This window comes from Myiozetetes cayanensis, unplaced genomic scaffold (assembly GCF_022539395.1).
Source record: "Myiozetetes cayanensis isolate MyiCay16 unplaced genomic scaffold, myiCay2020 scf10, whole genome shotgun sequence".
NCBI lineage: Eukaryota > Metazoa > Chordata > Aves > Passeriformes > Tyrannidae > Myiozetetes > Myiozetetes cayanensis.
In genome coordinates, this window is record NW_026086605.1 from 13,034,663 (window position 1) to 13,059,064 (window position 24,402).

The 24,402-nt window shown below is 41.5% G+C and overlaps 1 protein-coding gene across 2 annotated transcripts in view; it reads right to left on the bottom strand.

Moving 5' to 3' along the window:
• WBP1L (WW domain binding protein 1 like) overlaps positions 1-24,402 on the bottom strand; it is a 58,298-nt gene that overhangs the window by 25,925 nt on the left and 7,971 nt on the right. The window contains exon 1 of one of the 2 annotated variants that reach the window (XM_050339997.1): positions 15,100-15,247. The exons of the other annotated variant lie outside the window; for it this stretch is intronic. The gene's annotated coding sequence lies outside the window, so the exon portion shown is untranslated. Of the gene's footprint in view, positions 1-15,099; positions 15,248-24,402 lie in introns of those variants that run through there. 2 annotated transcript variants of the gene reach the window in all.

Genomic DNA, 24,402 nt, shown 5'->3' on the forward strand with positions numbered 1-24,402 from the left:
GCTGGACAAAGTAGCTCATGCCCTTATAAAACCCTAATCATCACATAACCTTTCCAAAATACATAGGTTGTCTTAATTGTTGCAATTGCTTTGTATATTCCAACTGATATCCTTTTACCCTCTTCTCTCTTTTTTTTTTTTTTTTGAAGTTCATAAGTTCTTGCCCCAAAGCTTTGTCTGGCAGCAACAAGTTTTATAGACAGTGGTTGTGAACAAATAGTTTCTTTCATCAGGAATGAATTCACCACCTTCTAATCTGACTTTCTTATTATTAGTAGGTGGGAAGAGAAGTCCCCATCCATCCTCTCACCCATTCATTACTCTGTACCTGTTAGCTATCTTCTTATAAAAGATATCAATCTCCCTGATCCTCTTAATGCAAAATCTTTTCCTGAAGCCTTCAGATGCTCATTGTCCATTTCCAAAACCTTTCTAATTTTCTACTGCTTGGAGGAAACCAGAGCTGAAATAATAATTATTTTAATGAAAGCAAGAGCAGCTCTAAGGCAGACTTAGCATGGGTTTGATTCCTTTATACAAACCTGGAGTGTAAGATCCACAAAGGCCACACAAGAGTGTATCTATCCAATATATAATGAACAGAGAAAACAAAAGTTTTCACAGTTTCTCAGTGGATGACTCTTGAGGGCTCTGAAAAGTCATGATTAATGTCAGGACAGATTATGGGATCTACATTGCTTTGAAAACTTGCTGGTTTAGGAAGCCACCAACCATCCTTTTTAGGTATGTCAGCATAGATCCCACTATAGAAAAAGAGGGAATAGAGGCCTTATAGATGCTTTTCTTTTGAAAAAGAGGGAATAGGGGCCTCTAAGCATTATCAGTCTGTATTACTGTTCTCCCAAACAGGCCTGTACTCCCAGTCTGTATTACTGTTCTTCCCAAACATGATGTCAAGCAAAGGAAATTGCTCAATACCTTCACAAGCTCAACACACAGTGACTTGTCACCTCAGATATAAGCACGAAACTGAAGCAGATGATAGAAGTTGTCTGGTCCATTTTAGAATCACTTTCCATGTTGGGAGATGCATGCAAGCAGGTTTAGTAACCCAGCAAGGTATAGTATTAATTTTGATACCGCTGGAGGAGACAGCCTGATCTTTGGGTGATCCAGTTATGATAACATGATTGTAACAAAAATTGAAGTCGTGCATCTCAACTCTCTCGCACTTGAAGCACAAGGCTGCTTTCAGATGCTCCGCTATTACAGTCCTAGGCAGGGAGAGGTTCTCAACAGTAAATATGGGTGGTGTGTAATACCCCCTCAATTAAACTTTAATACCATGGTTCTGCAGCTTATCTACATACACAGGTTGACCATAAAATTGGAACAATTTTACCTAATTATTCTTCTATTATTCTTCCAAATTTGCCTCAGTGTACCCTGTTATTTTCATGTTGGTAAGAGGAACATCCCTGAAGCACCAGCTATCCAGTTTTGTTAGCCCACAGCCTTGGGTGCCAGGACTGAGACTACCCAAATCTGGCAGGCACTTGAAATTAAGGTGAAAGAAGCAACCTCAGTGAGAGTAACTTTTTTTCCCAATCATGGAGATGCCTCTGGGAATAAAGGAAAAAAAAAAAGTAAAGAAATATACAGAAAGGCATAAAAGCAGATCTCTGTTTCTCTAGAATAACACAATATCCAGTAACAACAAACTCTATCTGCCTTGATAGCAAGTATTCTAAAGGGCTTGCTAGCAAAACCAGCCTGAGACACAGGGAGATCACCAGTGCTGGAGCAGCAATGCAATGCTAGATGTGCCAAGAAACCATTTCTGTCTGGCCACCTGCCCACTTGTCTTTGATCCCTGAAGAGTGAAGGGCGACTTCCCCACCCTAATGACACTATTACAATAACACGATGACTTTCCACTATGAGGACCAGGTGTTGTGGGTTCATGTAACATATGGTATTGGCACTGCCTATCAGGAATGGCATCAACAAATTCCAAGAGGATCAGCAGCAACAGGTCAGCCTGATAACTTCCCAGCACCTACAGGACCTAGAGTATCTACTCTATTGCTTAGGGGGCAAGTGGTCCAAAGCAAACCTTTCAGACCTCTTGTGCCTTGTACTACTGTATTGTTTAGAGAGTGCGGTAAGTGGGCCCCCAATTTGTGTGCAGTTCAGCTACAAAACAAGGACACTAAAGTCACTTGCATTTACTATTTGTCAGGCCAAACTGACTTAATCACTGTTAGATAGAGCAAAGAATAATTACGGGAAAAGACAGCATACATGTTTGGAACTGGCTTGTGAGCCAGCACTACAACCAGTCTGATGGATCAATAAATTTTAACGTTCAATGAAGCACAAGGGCTTACAGTTGTTAGAACTTGTCTGTGGGTAGGTCCCTCTTCTCCACAGGCTGTCACTTCTGTCAGCTCAGTGGTTTAGAAGTGCAAAAAACTTTTGCAGTGTAGTAAGTTAAGCAAATAGGGACAGTGCATTTCAGCCTCACTACTGTCATCTGTCCTTGTCTCTGAGTAACTGGTTAACCAGGGAGGATGAGACTGTGCACTTCAAAACGTGCTCAGTATTGCACAGAGCCCCAACAACAATAGCTCATGCTTGATTCCAATCAACTCTCAGTTCCAGCTAAATCCCAAACAGCAAATATCAGCCAAGCAGACAAGTGCAAATATGTGCCACATCTCCACCTGAAAGCCACGTGTGAGCTTTGAGCCCAGGCAGGGCGCATTGCAGAGGAAGCCACTACCCACTCTGTCATCTTGCATTTCAGCCTTTCTCTTCACTGCTCCTATGTGATTGAAGAAATGCCAACAGTAAAGCACTTCTCTTTGCACCTTTGTACAGCAAGCAATCCCTTCTCTGAAGCTGCCTTCTCTATTAAGCTATCCAAAGAAGGGCACTCAAGAAAGGGTAGGAAGCAGACAAGGGGTGGTTGTGGAGGACATACCCAAGAGGAGTCCTCTCCAACACTCATCTGACAGAGGAGAAAAAAGCAGCCACATCCAGGTTGTTCCAGACACTCCTACCCACTCTGCTGTTTAGCTGATGGGAGAGCGGTGGCAGTGAAAAGTCCAGGCTCTTCTGAGACCGGAATAGTTTTTTCTAAGTGTAGCTTAAAACTTCCAGCCCTCAGTGACATTGTTCCCATTGCTGTTTCCTCATGGAGGAGGAAATGAGAGCCACAGGTCCAAGCACACTTTTCTTCACAGCCACGGAGTTGTGGCCAACCCAGTGCAACTGACAAAAGACTACATGAATTATCTACTTTTGTATGACCACTGTTTGGATACCCAGGCCTTCTGGTCTAGCCCAGAGGTCTTAAAAAGCTTCAAAGGTCTTCACCACTGAGTCTGGGGGACACTAAAGGGTTGAAAATGCCCTACTGAGAAGTGATGCTATCTTGCTTCAGTGGAGATAGGGTCAATTCTGCCCCTTTAGCATTCCCAGGTTTTTGGGCACATGAGATGCCTAAATGAAGATGTCAGGCTTCACTTTTAGTCTGGAGTGGGTAATGAAGTCACTGGAAAGCCTACTCAGCTTTCTCTAAGCCTGCAGGGAGGGGGAGAAGGAGGAGGAGTGGGGAGTTCAGCTGTTACATGACGAGACTGTCTCCAGGAGAACTAGTGTATCCGGGGTGGTACAGGGACACCAGCTTGGCTCCTCGCTTTTTGGCACTACAGCTCTTGTCTTCCCGATGCCCATGTATGCAAACAGGACTTGGGTAACAGCTCAAGAGGAGATGATCTGCTCCAGACAGGGCAGAAGGCAGAGTCTGCAGACAGTAACAGGATCCCCCAAATGTGGAATCAAGACGGTAAGCGTCTGTTCTAGTTTTAGAGTCTGGCACCATGTGGGTACCAAAAATACAGCCTGTGTGTATCCTTTGGTCACATCATCGTAGGAGACAGCATTGTCCCGAAGCTGCTTACCGGCACAACCTTGATGGAGATCTTGGATGCCCTACTCTTAGACGTGCTATTTGATTTCTCTACAAATGACAGCAACTCACTATTTTTAGTGCTCATCTCATGTCTGCTTGGCATTTCCCTTGGGCCTTACCCTTGTTTCACAGCACTGGTGCCAGCTCCCACGAAGTGGTTTTTTTATGCCAGAGGGGCTGATGCCAAGTCTGTCTGTGTTGATGCCAAAATGGCAGCTGGCTTTATTGTTGAGACAGGATTTGCCAAAGCTAACAACACTAGTGCTGGGGTGCCTAGCATTGACTTTAAGGCTTTCACCTTCCTTATTCTTCTGCTGCCTCTAGATTCCATGGGCTAACACTGCTGTAAATGATCTTCTGGGGTCCTTGGAGACGGATTTTTTTCATCAACAGGCAAGTACACAGCAGACAGTCTTAACTTACATGTCCTTAAAGAGAAAGATATCTTAGACATGGAGCAATTATCTGGCACTGCCACTGTTCGCCCAACTACATAGGGCACGGCCTGCTACAGATCAGGCAGGGCTTGAACGCTCTCTCTTGAGCCTGCAAATGTGTTTATAAAGAACCTACCACAAAGCCAGAGAATCTATTGAAGATAAGGGTGGTTACGTAGTATTTCATCACCAAGATATACCTAAGACAGAAGTCTGGAGCACAAGAGGGTCAGGGATCAGCCAAATTGCATCACAGCACCACAAGGAAGAAGACAAAATCCAAGAGAAGTCATGGCCTTTTGCCTCTTTCTCACTCTTGCAAGTGTCACCATGTGAAAAGACACTTTCAGATAAAATCCAGTCTCACACATGAGGCACAGGTACGTTGATCATTGGAAACACCCAGAGAGATATCAATAGATAGCACATAATCACACATGTGCAGATGCATGTAATATGAAGTGATGGTGTCCCTCTAAATTAGGAAGTAATTTGATGTTAACCTCTGCTACTTTTCTTATAAACCTAAACCCCACACCTTCAAATGAGCACCTGATTGCCCAAAGACGCTCAGCTCTTGCTTCAGGAATGGTGCAGTTGGTTAACCTGACAGGAGGTAACAATTTAAAAGGCCTTCTCATCACGTAAGACTTTGCTGGGAGCATCTGTTGTGTGTACAGCCTGGTCAGATCCTTCTGAAGTTTGTTGGTCTTTCCTGAGCTTAAGTTTACATCTTGAAGAAGTTTGGAAAGCCCCCAAAATCTCAGCAGTCTTGTTTTCTACAGCTCATTTTACAAGAAAGAGGTTCTTTTATTAGGTTCTGAGAACTAAGTTTTTGTTTCTAGCAGAACAGCAGGTAAGCACTTCTATATGGTCCTTACCCTTCTTGAAAGAAACAGATTTTGTGGGAAATCCTTTAGGGTAAAAAAAAGACATCAGCAGGCTACCTCATTCTGAGCACACTGCCAGATATTATGGTTTGCTAATGTTACACAGCAGAGCAATATGACATAAGTTGTACTGAGGCAAATGTCCTCAAACTGCCCTATGTACACTCTCAAGCACTTTCCTACTATTATCCCTGGACTCTTCACTCCAGGCCCTGCTGTGGCACCTATCTCCCCATCAATAAGAGGGTTCTGGGTTGCACAAATGACTGGGATTGTGGTACTCAAATCACAAACAACTGGTTTAACCCAATCTTCTTCTTCTTCTTCGAAAATACACGTGGATCACAATATGGTATTCCCAAAACTAAAACTCTGACCATTAACCCAGTGGGCTGTGCAGTACCAAGAGTTTTACAGGATTTCTCTTTATCTAGCAGAAACATAAACTCACCTGTACTGCTACAGGTAGGGTGAGGCTTGGAGTTTGTGGCACAAGCATGAGGAAAGCCCCTCCACATGGCATGGTCTGAGTAGCAAAAAGATAGGAAGACTTCTCTTCCAAAACAAAGGGCACTGAAGATCTCATACACACAGACATATATATATATATACACACACACACATATCCTTTCATACAACAAAAACAAAAAATGAAAGGAAACCACAAGTTTAACCATTAAGAAAGCTCAATACCAGAAGCATTTAAAAGATCACAACACAACAGTATTAAAGACATTACTTTTAAATCCCCAGACAAAACTGTATTGAGAGCTATCAAATCTTAACCTCCACAGTTAAAAACTTCTTTAAACATACAACTTCAGGGAAAAAACACTTCAGAAAACCTCATCTTAAGATCTCTCTAAGTACTTGGAAGAAAAAAACAAGTAAACAAAAATAAATATTATACCAGCATTGTGTATGGTTAAGTGCAGTTTCAAGCTGAGTTTACCCATATCCATAAGAGAGCAGAAAAGATCAAGACCTTAAAGCCTAATCTCTCCCTGTTACATTACTGGTTCTTGCTTTGGCCCACTTCTTTACCAGGAAGACAAGCAAAGCTCCCCAAGAGGCCATGCACTCTGCTCTGCCAACCGGAGGAGAGAGGTTTTGGGACTGCCTCAAACAGGAGGGCCCTCAGAAAAGCATTATCTACATAAACCAGAGCTCACAAACACAGGTCTCCAGGTACTGATGAAGTTGGTTTGATCCAAACCTACAAGGCAAAAAACTCAATGCCTCCCATCACCAGCTCCACCATCCTGCTACATTTTTGCTCTCAGCAGCTATTTTCCCTAACCATAAGATGTGGATCCCTTGCCTGAAGGTTGTTTGAGATATTACAACCACTGGACTCTGAGTACAACTAACTGTTATTCCTTCCATGCCTTGCAGAACTGCCACCAGTTGGGCTGATCTGGAGGCTGCCCCGGGAGAGCCCATGGTTATGTAAGGAGCGGGCGGCTGGGAGGAAGCGATGCCCCAGTGTCGTGTTTCAGCATCGGCTCTGGCATTATGCAGTTTGCACTTGGCTTAAGCATTAAAAGCACTGGTGGCACCTCGAATCACAGCCAGTTTCTAACTTTCAGGGACATACTTACGGGTCAGGTGGCTTTGCCCTTTCAAGGGCAAGATACGTCCAACACCCCGTGGTCTCGCTCCCCTACCTGCCTGGTATCTGTAGGATTTTTCCCTTAGGTATATGCATAACGTGTGCTCCCCTTGCATGCATAAGCATTCTTATTTCATACAGTGCCCAGTCATTAAAAACTTAGTTCAGTTTTATTTTGGGAAGAAATGCTGATAACCGTAGCCTGCCTTTATGGGTATTATCTTATCCCAACTGCTGTAATTTCCCTTAGTGCTTGTTATTCTACTGGCAGATAAAGCAAACACTCCCTGGCTGTGCAGGGCTGAAGGAGGACAGGGTGACCCACACGGCTTTACCTCTTTCACACATTTCTCTGCAGCAAGGTTGCAGGCTGCAGGAAAGAGAGAAGGCCAAGCACTCGCCTTCTCCTTGCTCAGATCTGGCTCCCAGACATGCACTTGCTCTAGATCACAAAACCAGCGACCTCTTACTTCTGGCAACCGTTGCTTTCTTTGGAATTCTCCTATTCCATAAACCAAGTAGTTCATATGCATCTGTATAAACAAATCAAAACAAATCAAAACCTCACTGACATCCTACCTTTTTACAGGAAAGTAATTGGTGCTAATTAGCATGACTATAGTAAAACGGTAACTTTAAAGAAAAAAAAAGCACAACAACAACAAACCAAACAAAAACCAGAAAATCACCCCAAACCCCCAAACTGTCAAAAGCCAGTACACTTTCTTCTTCAAAAGGTGAACTATATGCATGTCATCCTCAGCACTCAGAAAGCTCAAAGACCTGTGGGTGAGCGTTGAATGAAGAAGTAAGGAAATATTTTCTATTTTTAGAAATACTCACTTCTGACACATTGTAGGCTCCTACAGTAGTATTTTTCCCCTGAAGGATGTAGTCTGGGGAGTACGAATTCTGAACGTGTCCTTTGGAAAACGAGGACCAACCCCCCTTTCCTGGAAACAGGTGAGAAAACTGCACACCAATTTCATTTCAGAGACCCAACCTGCACCTTGTAAAGTCATCAGACCATTGAAAGAGACATCTTCCAGGTAAAAATACATAAGGAACTTAGGGACAGACAGCAACATTTGTTGAGCAGGATTTAATTACGGATTTAATTATAGGCTGGCCATCAGACTGTCCTCCTTTCAGCACTTGTTCCTTAACACAGGCTTCAAAAGTCAGGGCTGTTTGAAAATGAAAGACGCAAACCCAGAGGCACCAGGCTGTCAAACTGCTCTGGAAATGATTCACTGCACCCAAAGCATCAACATTTCTCTAACCTATTCTTAAGATAACTTAAATCACTGGTGTCCCCACTGCCTCAACAGGACAACATGCTCCTGTGCTCGATGCCCTTTAAAAATTAGGATTTTTTCCCCATTAATATTAACTCAGGCCTTAGTGCAAGATAAGGCAGTAATTTCTTCTTCACTGAAAACAAGACAACTGATCATAGTGATCTTCTTAACTTAGCTCACCTGGAAAATTGTTCCATTCCCCTATAAGTTGCTTTTAGAAGACAAAAGAAGTCTTTTTTTCCTAGACTACAGGGATTAAATCATAGTTTTACTGGTGTTAACAGTCTGAAACTTAAACCCATCTTAAAATGTGAGATCCAAAATGGTGCACATCACTTACCAGAATGGACTATTACAAAATACCTGTATAGGACACTTCTGTTACTACATCACTAGAGATTTGGTGGTTTTCTTCTGAAAGAACTGCACTCAATTTCTGATCCAAAATCCCAGGCTATTTGGCATTTTCCATCCACTAAGTACTCTGCATTTTTCCTTCAGGAAAAGTAAAATAGGCTTCAGGCTATTTCTTCAAGTTGTTCTGTCTTAAAAAACATAGACAACTCTCCATCTGCATCTCAAGTGCTTTCTCTTTGTCTCCCAAGCTGTTGGCACAGAGGCAAAACAAACCCCTCCAGGATCCCAGTCACCACCACAGACTACTCCTTAGCATATATTCATGACTTAACGGACCCACCCTATTACTATTTAATCCTGAACACAGATCCCTATTCAGCATCCCATAACCAATGTACTGCCTCACTCAGGTGGGGCTGTAAAACATTCACTGAATTAAACCAAATTAAATTCATCAGCCCACCCCTCTCACCACCACCACCACCACCCTGAGGTTGTTCCTGATAAATCCACACTGCTCATTTCCTGTTGCCTTAGAAATGCTTATAAACCTTCAGGGATTTGTTCTAGAGAATAAATCTTTAAATACTAATAAATACTTTACTAGAGACTGAAGCACTTGACTATTTTCTAACTTTTTCTTATTATTTTTCCTTTACCCTGACCCCTTTACATTTAGTATTTATTTTAATGTGTGTAGATTTATAACCAGGAGTTTGTGCACTTTCTGTTTATTTTTTTCCCTCCAGAAGCAAAAGAACAGCAAACCCTTTCAGTCTATATCAGTTACTGAGTTACTGTTCACTCACTTCTCCCCTTAATTTTTTCTTTTTTTACATCTAACACTGTTTTGCAGAGCCTTTTCCTGAGCCTTTGTGTGTCCCTTGCTATCTGCAATACAATTTTTACACCAAAGGTGAATTATACAAACAGTAAAATCTTTACTGTCCCTTCGGCTTTAGATAACTGAATTTAGTAGATGGTTTTAAGATCAGCAAAAAAATAATGAGGATGGTAATAAATTTCAGGTTCCCTTTAAAATGTTAAGAATTTTCAACATATATACCCCTTTTGTGGAAAGGATTCGGCATAAACTGACGGCATGGCTTTATCTTTTAGTGTCAGCACACACTGGACTATTTACTGCAGTCTGAGCTCATACTGAGCTGAAGTCACCATAAGGAAAAACAAGTGACTGTCAAAAATGTCCTAAAATTCTTGGGAAATGCAAAGCAAAGCAAAATCAGCTAAAGCAATCTTTCATAAATGTAAAAACTTATTACAGAACCAGTGGCATTCAGTGTGTCCACCATGCACCAAGAGAGATCCTCAGAGATGCTTCAAGGACTCAGGTCGGAACCAGATCCATAACAGAGACTAATCAAGCAGCTTTGCTGCCAGACAAAGCACGCTGGACAAGGTTTAATTCTCTAACATGCAACTAGTGTATGCCTGAGCTGTGCAGTTAGAGAAAAGTCTTTGAGCTATTATTACGCTCTGTAGCCGTGCAGCTCTGCACAGCTGAGCCTCTGTACTTCTCCTTTCAAGGCAGGCTGGAGGAAGCGCAACCCCGCTGCTTCCTCATTAGTGTGAGGCACTGCTGTCAAATTGTCTGCAGCAGCTTTCGAGCTACCCCAGGGACAGCCAGACCTCCAAAACCTCAATACACTCATGGAAAATGCTCCTTCCTAAACTCCCCAAGAGCAGAAAGATGCACCAGTGGCTCCTACAGTGGCTCCTACAGTCTATAAACTGCAACTGGCGTGCAAGCATCTGCCACTCACAGCAGCTCTCAACAGATTCCCGTTCAGGTCCTCCACTTCTTGCCTCTCATTTAGACGACCTGGAAGAAATTTTGATGCACACAGATGCCAAGGATGTCCCCTGTGAGTTGCATCCTTAGGTATGAGAAATGCCACTTAATTCAGAGGTTTGACTGAGAGCCCAGAACTTCCCGTAGTGCGGTAGCTCTGCCACAGTCATCCTGCCAGGTCTATAAATCCCAATATTTCACAAAGGCACAGCAGAATGTGAAATAAGATTAGTTTCTGAAGGACAAGCTGGTGGTCTGGAGGTTTTATTTCAGAGCGCTGCCCTAGGTCAGTTGACCACACAAGCACGGAGCACAGGCACACAGGCTGCTGCTGTACCACTGCAGATGCCAAGCATTCAGTATCGGCAGTAAACGCTAATGCCGGAACAAAAGACAAGAGCGTTTTCCCAAGCACAACAGAGCCCCCCTGCCCCCAGACCCAGTTTTCCTTGGATTGTGTCTAGGACTAAACAGCCACTTTTCCACAGTAGACAGTTTTATTCTTGGCAAAAAGAAATGCATGGTGGGGCATCTTCAAGAAAGGTCAAGAACTCCCCTCTATATTCCCTTAAGACTTACTAAGAATTAACAGAAATGAAAGAACTCTCTCTCTATTCAACAGCACAGATTCAGACATTCTGTCAAGATCTGAGCACTTATACCATGTTTTTTCCCAACACAGCCTGGGACTCAAAAGCATTCTTGAACACGAAAGTTCATATAAACTTACCAAATTAGAGTTAGAAAGATTTTCAAATGTAATCTACAACCCAGCCAGTCAGCAAAAATATGAAAATCCAACAACCAAAAGGAAGGGCACTACCACGTATATTCCCCCCCACACCATATAAACACTCTGAGAACAGCATCAAAACTTGTTTAGCAATAATTTCTTCATGAGACAGTTGATCTTTAGTGATCTAGGAAGCTGTGGATAAACCTCAAGACTGAGAATGTTTTTGCTGCATATTCTCATTTCTCCCCAGGGAATCTTGATCTTCAGAGGAATATTAACATGAAGTATGTAAAACATTTTGTGGACTGTTTATAACCTAATGACTCCAAATGTAACCTTAGATGCCATTCTGCAGAGACTTAGTCATATTCAGCAATTTGAGCAGAGGGAGAATGCTAGAGCCTCTTGGGCAGATCACTTTTATTGCTCTTTTAGCTTTGTTCAAGCAATTTCACATAATATAGTTATCTTAGACTGGTATCAGCAAAACACTGCTCAGAATCAAGCTGACATAAAACTCATGGTTGCATTATTAAGTAGTAAAATCATTCCAAGGACTTGTGTTTGGGAATGCCTGTTCCACATATACAGTCAAATCTGAAAATCCAGCTTCAGTTCTTACTTAAACAATATTTAATGATAATGTTAAAAATGGCATTCTTCTGGAAAAGACATTTTGAAATAAATGTTCTAATCCTCCAATAAAAGACAAACGTGAAAAGCATATGGTTCCCACTGGGCACACTTATTACAAATAGAGTTACCTTTCAGGAAACTCTATATATATAGTTGCTAAATGAAAACAAAACATCTCTTATGGCTTCACAATTAGAATTTAAAAAGCCAGATACTGTGTAGGAATTACTGTTTTCTTCACAACGTTAGTTTACCCAGTTATACATCCTGAAGGCTAAAAAGGAGTATTTAAGGAGGAAAGAGTGTTACAATCTGTGAAGTTAATATTTCTGTTAAAAATACTAATGGAAAAATCTAGCTGTTTGCTTTCCAGAAGCCACTATTTGGTCTCTTCTATTTTTCAAATTAGAAGTGGCCTTTGCAGAATTATAAATAAAACACTGAAAGCTCCATGTGACTTTCCCATATGTAGTTTTTCAACAGCCAAGTAATTTCCCCTATCCCATCCCCACTGTTTGCATACCAAGGCTATGTTTGCCAAGTTTGAAGTAGAGAATTTTTAAGCCAAATTTGTAAAGCCAAGAAGATAAAGATTTTGTTAATATGCTTTGATCAGAGATAAACCTCCTAAAAAGAGTTAAACTGTGGAGAAAAGCATAGAAAAAAGATTGTGTGTTTTGCCATCAATTTACAAGGACTATCACTGTGTCAGTATAGAATATGTACAAATGCTAAGCATGCCAACATTAGCTTCTCTGAGTTTTGGAGAGCCATATATGTAGCCATCCCACTTCTGCACATGTTCTGAGACAGAAAATATTCTTCACTCAATGAACAAACAAACAGACCTAACCCAAAAAGTGGAAGACTTAAGAGAACATCTCAGTTTTATTCCTCCAGGGCTACTGGCAGATTGCAGCAGACAGAAGGATTTTCATGTCTGCTGCTTGCCTGGTTGCCTTCATTCCCACTACAGTATCCAAATATCTGAAAGCCCAACATCCAAATGGCTCTCCATGCTATGCATCACATCCGAAGAGCTTGTGGAGGTGACTTAAAACCAGGCCTCCAGCTTTCTGAAGGGTGGGACCCATGGCCACATCTACAATGAGCAACACAGCAGGGAATTCTGAGCGAAAAGGATTCAAGCAGGCAGGGCTGAAGCACATGTACCAGGACAACAGAAAGGACTGCCTGCCAGAGGAAAAAGCAGAGAACAAAGAGAGCTGGCCGTCACCCGAACAAGTAGGGTAGCCCAACAGGGAAGACAAGAAAGTCACCTGCCACACAGCATTAAGACTGCCATGTTAGATTGAATGCCACAAAGCCAAAGTCAGACTTGTTCTCCCCAGAACACTTAAAGTATCTCTTTTCCAGTCTAAGCTGCAGCACAACATTCATTCCTACTGACCTCACTTTTCCCTTTGGATGAGGAACACACCCAGGGTACTATCTTGATCAATGCAATCACAAAAGGTTGTTCCTTATGTGCAACAGTTCAGTAAAGCACATCTGGCAGCACAGTAAAACATCTGCACAAGGACACCTTGAAATTTGATTTGACCTACATCAAATCCTACTACTATCTAAATACTCCTTTGTCACCAGGAGTGGAGGAGCTGTGGCCATGGGCTGGTGACAACCTGCAGCTTCACTCCATGCTGTGTCACGAGAGCCAACAGCCAAGACTGACATGAGGACACAGCACACACACCAAAGGGGGTGGAAGAGCCTGCTCCACCTTCATGAAAGAAGGTGTTCTCTGGTCCTACTTACAGCCTGAAAAGCGAGGGGAAAGAGGTTCTGTCTTTACTCTTTGCAGTCTTGTTCAGTCGTGCTCGACGCCTGCACTCCTCCTAAGTTTATGGTTACTTCCTGTTGACAAATATGTTCTTCTGCAATCTATTTCATCTATTTTCAAAAAGACAGATAACACATTTTTTAACATTAGCCAGGTTTTGGTTTTTGGGTTTTTTTTGCAAGACAAGTTATGGCCTCTCTACAACACAGAACTGGGACTCCAAATAACTAGTGGTCCATTCTCAAACTATACCAGGCTTCATGTTTCTCAAAGTCACTGTTTTCTAGTCTTTCCTTTTCCACCAGAAGAATAAGGGAATTTACTATACCCAAAATAAAGTTAACTCATTCATGATTACAGATAACACCTCTTACTTCACACTATGCCAAAGATTTAACATGTTTCATTTTTCATTTGATATTTTTCATGCCAGTTCAGTGTATTAACGTTTGTATGTGTATTGAAAACTATCAGAATTCTTAAAAGATCACAGGTTTCAGAAATGGACATACCATGATTTAGTTATTTGCATGTAATAAGGGAAAACCAGTATAAGGTGAAAACTAGTAATTGTTGATGATGACCATATTTTTAGGGCCAATCTCTGGAGAACCGTCAGTAAAAAGAAGCACCTTCCTTTTATTTACTCTGACCTACATCAAATATCTATATTAAAAATAAATTTAAAAAAAATCAAGACAACTGTGTTTTCTTTTACTCTTCCACAATAACAAGGAGACTGAAAGCATAAGTCACTCTAATAATTTTCTGTAAAGGAAGATTTCATTGTTAACTATAGTAAGTAAACACCAGATATAAATTTTCCCCTGCAACTTGCCAATCTTTACATGAGTCAGTTTACAAAAAAAAGGTTTCCATTCCACTTCAGTAACTTTCCTCTTTTAGTCTACAGCAAAAAGAAGAATGATAATTTAGAAAGATTCCTAGCCATGCACCAGTTATGGCTGAAATCAGTTACAAACCCAAAAGCAATCAAACAAAATATAGGCAGAAATTGTTTAGTGGTTGGTATTCCTTTGCCAAGCTAGAACTTCAATATTGCCTTTATAAAGTAAATCAGCATCAAAAGAGAGGCAAAAATATGTGCTCAATACTTCTGACATACTTGATTGTAACAGAATATTCTAAGTAGGAAGTCATAAATATATTGCCAAGAGTCCCTGAGATAACTGGTAAATAAATGGCATCAAGATTGAAACTGAATAATCTCGTAATTTCTCCCAAAGGGCAAAAAACTCAGACCTCCACATGACTGAAGACTCTGTAGTGAGTATATAAATAACAAAACATACTTTTTAAGACCCACAGGACTGGAATCCTAATCACAAAGTGCCACAGTGACAACACAAGTTCTATGGGCAATATTTTTTTTCATGACATTGAATATCTAATTTCCCTGTCTCCACACCTCACAACCCACTTTTTGTACCTCAAGATACTGACAAAAGCCACAGAATGAGATGCATGGGAAGCTCTACAACAATCTCTGGGCTAGGGAAGCCAGCTCAGATCCTAATTTCTCAACTCGGGAGCACAAAGAAAAGAACACTTGTACCGGCTTTCACATCTCTTTTCTTCACATCTTGACGGGTCTGCTAACAGATTCTAACAACCAGGACACCAGAATTCATACTTCAGCATCTTCAACTTCTTTCCTGAAGGACTCCAGCTATTGACTCCTGATAACGCTGCCAAGCTGGTCCCTGAAACAAGCCAGAGAGCGCTCAGGAAACATTCAGGAAAAGGTTGAAAGCAAGAGGCAGTTGCAGGCAGATCCCAGCACGCAAGAGGTCAGCCCCTGACTGCAGGGACTTGCAAGGCTTTCCATATCCCAACAGATCTCAAGAAGATTGCAAGGATTTCCCAACTTAAAAATAAAAAAAATTCACCAAGGAGGAACTGTGAAGGTGAAGGTGCAAAAGCTTGTGAGGCTGAGCTGAACCATTTCTAGCTCTCTGCAGACTGGAGAACGTACAGTCCAAAGCGTTATTGCAAGTACTAGATGACTAGATGACAAGTACTATGTTGAAGTCCACATTTTTTGACCAGAAACCTGAGTTTAACGGTCAGATTTAGCAGTGAAGCTTTATACAAAGATTCTGATGTGAATGTTAGAAGAAACAAGAAAGAGAGGGGGAAAAAAAACCAAAAAAACAACCAGTCAACCAACCATCGTTATTTAGAAGAGCAGCTGTCTGGAAGGATTTCAGAAGTACTTGGTCCAAAAGTGTTTCAGTTGCCATTCAAAACACTCTCCCATTGCATTTCCAATTTCATAATCTCTTCGCCTTCAAAGTCTGTGTCCTCCTATACTTTCTTCAAAGGTTCTTGCAATTTAAAAGTCATAGGAAAGAACACTAAAAATACCAGAGTTGACTAAATGCATCAACTCCTCTGCAAGCTTTACTCCTTCTAAAGCACCAGGTATGCTGACAAGCATGTACAGATACTAACACAAGTGAAACGGGATTTTCTGCTATAGAAAGTACTGCTTCTAGTCTTTTATTTTCCACTTGAACCATAATTCTTAATAGGAAATGCTCCAACTTTAGTTTAAGCAACTAAACATAAATCCTGATGAAAGGTGTTAGGCGTATAAAAATGCCCATTACCCCTTTGGACTAGATTTGAACTGGTGACCTAATGATGTGACGCTCAGTAGCTCTTTAACTATCTGTGATCACAGAGATTTGCATCACCAAATACTTAAATCCCAGGAGATGTTACTTCCTTGGGAAGAATAAATGTTAGATAAATGAAATCTTCAGAAATGAAAGGTTCTAGATTTGTGCAGTTTTAACAAGCAAGAAAATACAGATAACAGACTCCTGATTCCTGTGAGTTTCCGTTGTGTACTTATATTACAAGTACATAACACACAAATTTGTACCAAAAGCCAGTACTTGCAAGGCTCAGCATTCACTACTAGATAGGGGTAAACACAGTAAGCCCCAACAGTCTCCCTCATGGTTTTAGAAATTTACTAAAAATCAAGACACATTTTGGATAGAAATGTGCAAATAGTTCCACTTTCACTCAATGTATTAAAAACTAAGATTTTTGCGATCTGTTCAACTGTATCATGCCAAATATGCAGAACCTGGCATCATAACATCTACCCTTCCAGAACTATTCAGGCTCTTTGCAATCCAAGAGCCTTCCAACAGTATCCCAGTGCTGTGGCTGTGGAGGTAGGTGCAGATCCCAATGAGGCAAGCACGTGTTTTTTACCTGGTTTCAGATCAGCATCAGCTGAAAGCAGCTATCAAGTTTCCTCTTGAAGTGAAGCATCCTCTAATATTTTATTTGGCTGTAAAAATTTCACAATGGTACATCTGCCAGCGAGGCAGACAGAGCCAAAAGCACAGTTAACAATTCCCAGCAGAGGGCAGATCCTGTTTAACATATTTCAAGAAGTACTACACATATGCAGGTGCTCCATTTCATTGGAGAGTCTCCACACAAAGAAATCTCCTGATCAATAGCAATACCTATAATTTCCCTGATGAAAAATAATACTCCCCTGAATAGCCATCGGCCCCTCTCCCCATCGTACAGGCAAACTCAACCGTAAGTGTGACCAATGCTACAAAAAGGCTCTTGAGAAGAAGCATCTGTACAAACAGCTATGGGGGATGGAAGTCCTTTTGCTGGGTTTGTTTTGGAACTACAGATGTACTTCAGCTGCCCTACACTCAGTTCAACCACCCCAAACATACCAGCCAAAAATGTTATGCCATCCACATGAAGACAGTCACGTTCTCCAGTTGGCATCTAAGAGGAGTGCAACTTAGGACTTGCCAAGAATTGCTTATCGTAGTTAATTTTTACAATATCACACATAGCATTAAAATAGCTTCATGAAAGAGAAGAAAAATGTAATATAAATTACAAAGGCAGGTGATAAATCTTCTGCCTCTAAGGGTAAGCAACCTGGTTTCATAAACATGCTTCCGATTAACCCTTCTGCAGCTTCAAAAAGATAGGATCTCTGTTGTTCCTAAGCACATCTGCCAGAGCTTGCCAAGGAAAGCATGAGCAACCAGCTTCAAAGGCGGGATGACGTACCTACAGCAGTAAACCCTAATCCTTGCTGGGGAAACCACGCAACTCAATTTAGTCATAGAAAATGGGATTAGAAACTTTAAAACAAAACAAGGAGTTGAAAGAATTAGCAGTCATACCAAGATCATGTTGAAAATATTGAGCAACATTTAAATAACAACTTTCGTCAGGGCTGATAAAGAGGAGAGTAAGACTAACAACTTGCACAGGAAGCCTTTAGCAGATGGGGGTAGGAACAGGATATCTGTGTCAGCCTAAAACCTTACACGATGTCACTGGATGGTGGCTTGGCAAAGAGCAGAGGTGCCAGAGAACATCACAATCAACACTAGAAATTCAAGGACACGGACCCCTAGAAAAAAGTTTCTGTGGTTTGACCATAAGAAACATGACATGGATTGAAGCAGACAGTGCTTTGACAATCAAAGTGACTGCTCGTGTGCAGGGGCAGAGGGAGAGTCTGTGGGAAGTGATTTGGGAAGCACAGCATTATTCTTTCCACAGTTCATAATGTCATGCAAACACATATATACAAGAATGTTGCAACTGCTCAAGTGACCGTCTCCGCTAGCGTCATGCACACGGCAGAAATGCAGAGGTCAGGATATCTGAGGCACTTCCCCAAGGAGACAGTTAATGTGACTTTCTGAAGTTCCCCACGTTTCTTGCACTGTAATTTCCTGGACAACAGCATCGCATATTTTCCAATGCCCGGACCTAACCCAAATTACATGTTTACACAACCCACATGAAATTCAGGTTTTGATCGATGTGTGTTTTCATTTTTGGACAAGAGCTGATTTTCTAACTTAAGACAATCTTTCTAAAATAAACCATGTCTGCATGTAAGGTCAGGGTGCCTAGAGAGATCCTAAAACAACAATTAGTTTAAGTGAGTTTCCCTGACCTTCTCACTGCCAAGCAAGCTTCATTAGCAAGTACCGAGTATTCAAGTCTTGATCACATCAACAGATAAAATAAAGACAACACAAAGACTTGAATCAGGAAAAGGAAGGCAGTGGCAGGAACAAAGTAGACAAGCAATGAGAGAAAAGAATACCTTGAGAAAAAAAAGGCAGACCGTCATGATCTAAGTGCTGATTAAATCTCCTCCTGAACATATGAAACCAATGTGACCATAAGGCACAAATCCAGTCTAGTACAGAATGCATATTTCCCCTTTGATCATTCTTTGGTGTGGATGGAAACCCACTGGGGCTTGAAGAGATATCAAGTCTTTGAGAGATGAATATCTAACATGGCACACAGAGGGTGAATGGAAGTAAAAGTAAGTTTCCACCCCTTCTACTGGGGCCCAGGACTATCACTTCCATTTAATGAAGTCAGAGCGCTCAGATTTCAGTCACCTCTCTCTGCTTTCTCTTTCCCAGTCAACAGTCTCTTCTTTCCTAGATATCAGGCTCTTCTTTCCTTTCAGAAAGGCTTCCATGCCTCCCTCTCCCCAAAGTGAAAAGAAAACAGGGCAAGAGAGATACCAGGTACCACAGCTTACATGCAGTTCTTCATGCCAAGCGGTACAGCACAGGCCTGTCCAAATTCATGGCAAGAGCAGAAGGGCTGCACTGTCTTTCATTTACCACTGACACTGCCATGTGAGTCTTTTCTCCCTTGCAGTCTCACAGATCCCAGCAGAGCCCTGCTGAAGAGTGACCTTGCAGCAACAACCAATCATACAGTATCAGGAACAATTCGGAACCAGGCAGTTCCCAAACCAAAGGTTGCCACGGGTTTGAGTGGAGAAGTCTGGAAACTGCTTATCTAGAGTCTCTGCAGGGAAAGCGTAACAACACTCAAGGATCATCCTGTAGAGCCCCTCTGAAACCTCAAAGGTAACCAGACCTGCACATGAACACAGAAAAACTATGCAAAAATTCAGCTTCCACCAGCAGCAGTATCCTGAACAATAGCAGAGCCTCTTTGCTATGTCTGGACAAAAAAAAATAAAAGAAAGAAGATAGGACATTTCACAGTTTGCTCAGTCTCTTGAAAGATGAAAGAGGGGATTTTTTTTTTTTTTAATTCCTTGCTTAGAAGTTATGCCGGTAAACAACAACTCCTAGCTTTCCTTCCATATTTAGGCTGAGACTTTTTCAGTATTTCCAGTGTTGCAAAACAGAACACAGAAGAAAGCAAATCTACTTTGACTACACAAAAGTGCCAAACAGAAAAAAATAAGCCACAAAAGTTTGTATAAATACATGCACATCCCTAAAAACAGATGTACCTATCAAAGCATTGTTTAAAGTTTCTCTGAGAGTCTAACTGAACTCTCTGTACTTGCTGTTAAGAACAATTTTACTCAAAATAATAACCAGGATTCAAACCAAGCAAGAAATAATGAACTTGGGTTTAATTGGTTTGCGAGAAACCCAATTTGCAAATGCAACCCTTAGCCAGCTATTGAATATACAAGTTGACTGAGCCCAGAAGGCACTGTGATGAGTGGCTTAAGTGGAGGCACCCTACACCCACCAACATTCCTGCTGAATGAATGTGAAATCGGCAAGAATTGCTTTTATTTATCTTACTAAAAGCGTTTCTTGGAAGGGCTGGAAAAATTTATTTCAGATGGATTTTTCAGCTGAGAACAAAGTTGTATTTATTATAATTATGCACTCTCCAGTGTGGCCTGCCTTGCTGAGAAAGAACATTAAATTCAGCTGTGCACGAACTCACGGAAGTGACCTTTTGAATGAAACTGCTACAGCAAGAAACTTGTGGAGCATTCTCACCAAATAATAACCTACTGTCTCCAACTTGCAGATTAGCGCTCAGACCACTGATTTCAGCTGCTACTTACACAGGCACAAGTCCACATGAGGTCAATCAGCTGAGAATAAATCATGTGTGCTGCAGAATACAATATGGAGAACTGTACTTGGGAAACTTCATAGTCTCCAGCCCAGTATGGTTTTATGAACTTTTACTAACCATCATTTAGCAGCATAACATTGCAAGGCATTTTAGAGAGATCTTTTCTGCAGGACACCCAGTATTCATTTACATAAGAGGATCAAAGGTGTTATTGACACAAACTGAACAAGCTCTCACTTTAATGAGAGCAACAAATGCAAGGATGAACACCCACCACCCACACAGAAATACCCTGCTCCCTCTTTGCAGAAGGGCATGAGGATTATCTGAAAGGCTTTGCTCCATGGAAAGACCAAACCCTTGGGGAGAAGACAGGTTAGCACTAAAGAATGAGAAAAGTCAAACTAGAAGGTTCATTCCATCACCTAAACGAAAGGTGAAATGTAAAATAGCAAAATATGTAAAATAGTAAAAATGTAGAACAGTAAAATGCTTGTTTGGAAATGAAGGCTGTCTTTTCAGTGTGCAAATGTAAAATATCCTTCATAGATACAACAGATGATCTTACTCATTGCAGAAAGGTTGGGTATCTCATCCTGTAAGGAACTTAAAACAGATGTCTGAGCCTTCCCAGCAGCTGGGTTGCTGGGCAGTCAAATTCCCTGCTGCCAAAGAAAGCAAGGCAAGCTCGTGTGCTGACGTCCACATCTCAGGGGCAATTGGAAGTCACTCACTCTGCTGCCCAGACCAACAGCATCCCACGATGGACAGGACCTGCTGGCAACCTGCTCCAAGCTCCCTCTCCCTTTTACTCTCCTAGGCATGCACAGCAGGCTCTCAAGGTTCATGGCCATCTGAAGATTTTGGTATGCAGTTCAAAGGTTTAGAAAAGAGACTACCCTGTATTAAGCATCAAGAAGCCAAAATGCAGCTATAAAAACAGTTTGCGCTGCCAGTTTGGGTTCTGCACTCCCTTTTCAGACTCTTGTGTTTGCATTTCAGCCAGCTTGTTCTCCTCCCACTGCTCTGCTCACTGAACTCTGCTGATTTGGTCCCAAGTCTGCATCTCTGTGTGCTGCTGTCTCCAAGGGGAAATAATATACAAGAAATTCAGTGTCTTGACTTTGCTACAGAACCAATTAATTGAGGTGCCAAGAAGGAAAACCTTTCACTTGAAGGAATTGTTTTTTATGCAGTAAACACAGCACATGTAAATTTGTGAGGGGCACAAAAGCTTGATCCTCCTGTGTCTTCACATGTTGATTATTTACACTGATGCTTTCCAGACAAATAGAAGAATAGTCTCTACTCAACTTCAGAAGAAGCCAAGAAAATAAAACAATTAGGTAAAGTTTGACCACAGTACTTGAGGGCATTGAAAACCTTTGGACCAAAACCTTGCACAAGAAAACCAGGCATTTCTTGGTTAACAATTAATAATTTAGCCCTGAATTCTCTCTTTCTGACATCCAGCTGAAGAGGAAAATTACACAGTATTTATACATCTCATACCACACAATCCCCCAGTATTTTGATACAAAACCCCACAGTTCACATTCACCATTTTAATGTCCCCATTTTAGATAAGAAATGTGAAATTACTTTCTTAATATCATGTGTTAAGCCAGGATCACAACTGAAGAGTTCTTGTAAAAAGTACTTGAGTGTCAAAGGAAGGACTTGGGAGTATACTGTAGGTTTCAAAAAAATTGTTTTAATAATATTTATAAATTCACCCTAAAAAATCCCAACAACAGCTAAACTCAAGAAATTTCTTTTGGAAACTATTTTTGCCATTGTTTATCTTTGCACTAATCCTTTGGTTTAAGTAAACTATCAAGACACTTCACCCCCAAGAGCCCTCACACCACTACAGCATTTTCAAGATGCCTGCTCCTAGGATAGGGAAAAAGCTGACAAACACAGAAGCAGTACAAGACCCGTAAATGAACATGTTAGTGGGTTGAGCCAGATGAAAGAAGTATTTCTGAAGACTATATTTCTCTAATTAGAGACACTAGTTAAAAGCATAAACAAGTTTTACCTTTCACCCTGTCCTGAAGGAAAGTGCCTTCAGAAGAACTGTTGGCAGGCAGGCAGTGCCTGTGTGAGAGAAGAGCTAGTGATAGTAAGCGTTCTCAGAGCAAGGATACAAATAAACAAAAAATTAAGTTTTTCTGTTTAATAGCTACATCAACAGCAGCAGCTCAGCCAGCCTTCAGATTACACTCATGCAAGGTACCGTTTCATGGACACAAATGAACCTCCATTTCTTTGGTTCCAGAAGATCAAGATGCAAGAGGCACACACCACCCAGACAGGGTGAACACCTTGTCTAGTGGTGTTTTCCTCCCCTGCAGACATCTACATTCTCAAGCCAAAACCAAAATGTTCACTGCTTGCAAATGCAGATTTAGTTCGCTTTTATTAGGACAACTGAATGTATTTAATCCTTTGACTGCACTTCTGAAGTCTTTTAGAGTAGGATCATAGCAAGAAGAGTTTTGGTTACACACTGCTAGATGATATGACACAGACAAGAAACCATCAGTGTCACTCATTCTGTTCCCAAAGTTTATCTGCTCTGTTAAAGGCTGTGAAAAAAGGAGATTAGTCTGAGACTTGTCCACACAAGGAATTCAGCAAACCCTTACATTTCATATCAGTCTGAAGTTACATGCCATCAAAGGTGAAACAAGGCAACAACAGGTTTGTCTGGCCCTTAATCTAAAGTTTTCCTGGCACAATGCTTCTCAATAAATATATATCATGCTGAAAATACAGGAGGACTACTTCTTCAGCTGGTCCATCTACAGAAAGCAGACTGCAAGTTTCAGAACAGAAAACAATCACTCCAGACTTCCTGAATTCATCTTTGGAAGGACGATCCTTGGATTTTGCAGTCAAAGGACGAGCCTAAGAGCACAAAATGTGTCTGGGGAGAAAAAAAACTCCCGACTCTTGTTCCCACAGCCCAACCACGGGTTTAGTATGATCCCAGACTCTGAGAAGTAGAGATACAAGGACAGAGCAGAAAAGCAAGAAACTCAGTAAAAACAATGAACCACAAGGCATGAGAGTGATATTAATAACCAAGTATGTGAGATGCAAAACTTCCCTAGTAAGATGGGTAGGAAAAAGGAGCAAAACAATGAGACAAAGAGAAAACAATGCAGCTAGGAAAAGGAGAGGAAAATAACTTTAGGGCTCTTATTTTTGACAGAGCGATTTAAGAGGGCTCTGTTGGAGTCCAGGTGATAAGTGCCAGTAAATGGAGACAATCAGCAATGACAGGTGTCTGAAAGCCTGTTTTATCTAAGTTCAGATCACAGGAGTCTGGAGAGTCAAAGGCAAGTGTTTGTGAAGTTTGCATCTTCTAAAAAGACAGAAGTCAAAACGACAAGGTAATTTGAAGACAATACAGTACGGGCATAACCCTCCTCCTCTTCAGCATTCACTGTGAAAAGCAGTCTGCAGACGAACAAATGAGACAACCAGTAAGAAAAGGAGGAATTCATCACACAAGAGACCCAGACATGAGTCATGACCTTCACATGCATTCAGGTAGCTTCCTCACATGCTTTCTAAGCAGAGTTAAGGTCTTTCAGATTGTATCTCAAGAAAGTCTTTCCTACCCCCAGCAGAAGAAGGGGGGGAGTTTGGTAATTTTAGTTACAATTGATGAGCAGGATGTGATGAAGTCAGCCCTGTGTCGTGGCCTTGAAGACACTGCCTTCTTCAAAGGTTTTTTTCAGTCTTTGCAACATCCCTGTACTGTGCCCACCACCTCCTCCAGCCCTTCCCCTACCTCCTGGCTCAGTCTGACCTCAGCCACCATTTTACCCTTTCATTCCACACCAGTCACTCCCAGTTCTTGTTTAGCTCGGCTCTAAAAGGTGCTTTTACAGTAGGCTCCGTGGGACGGATTTTCTGCCCACAATCAGTGGGATGGCTGTCA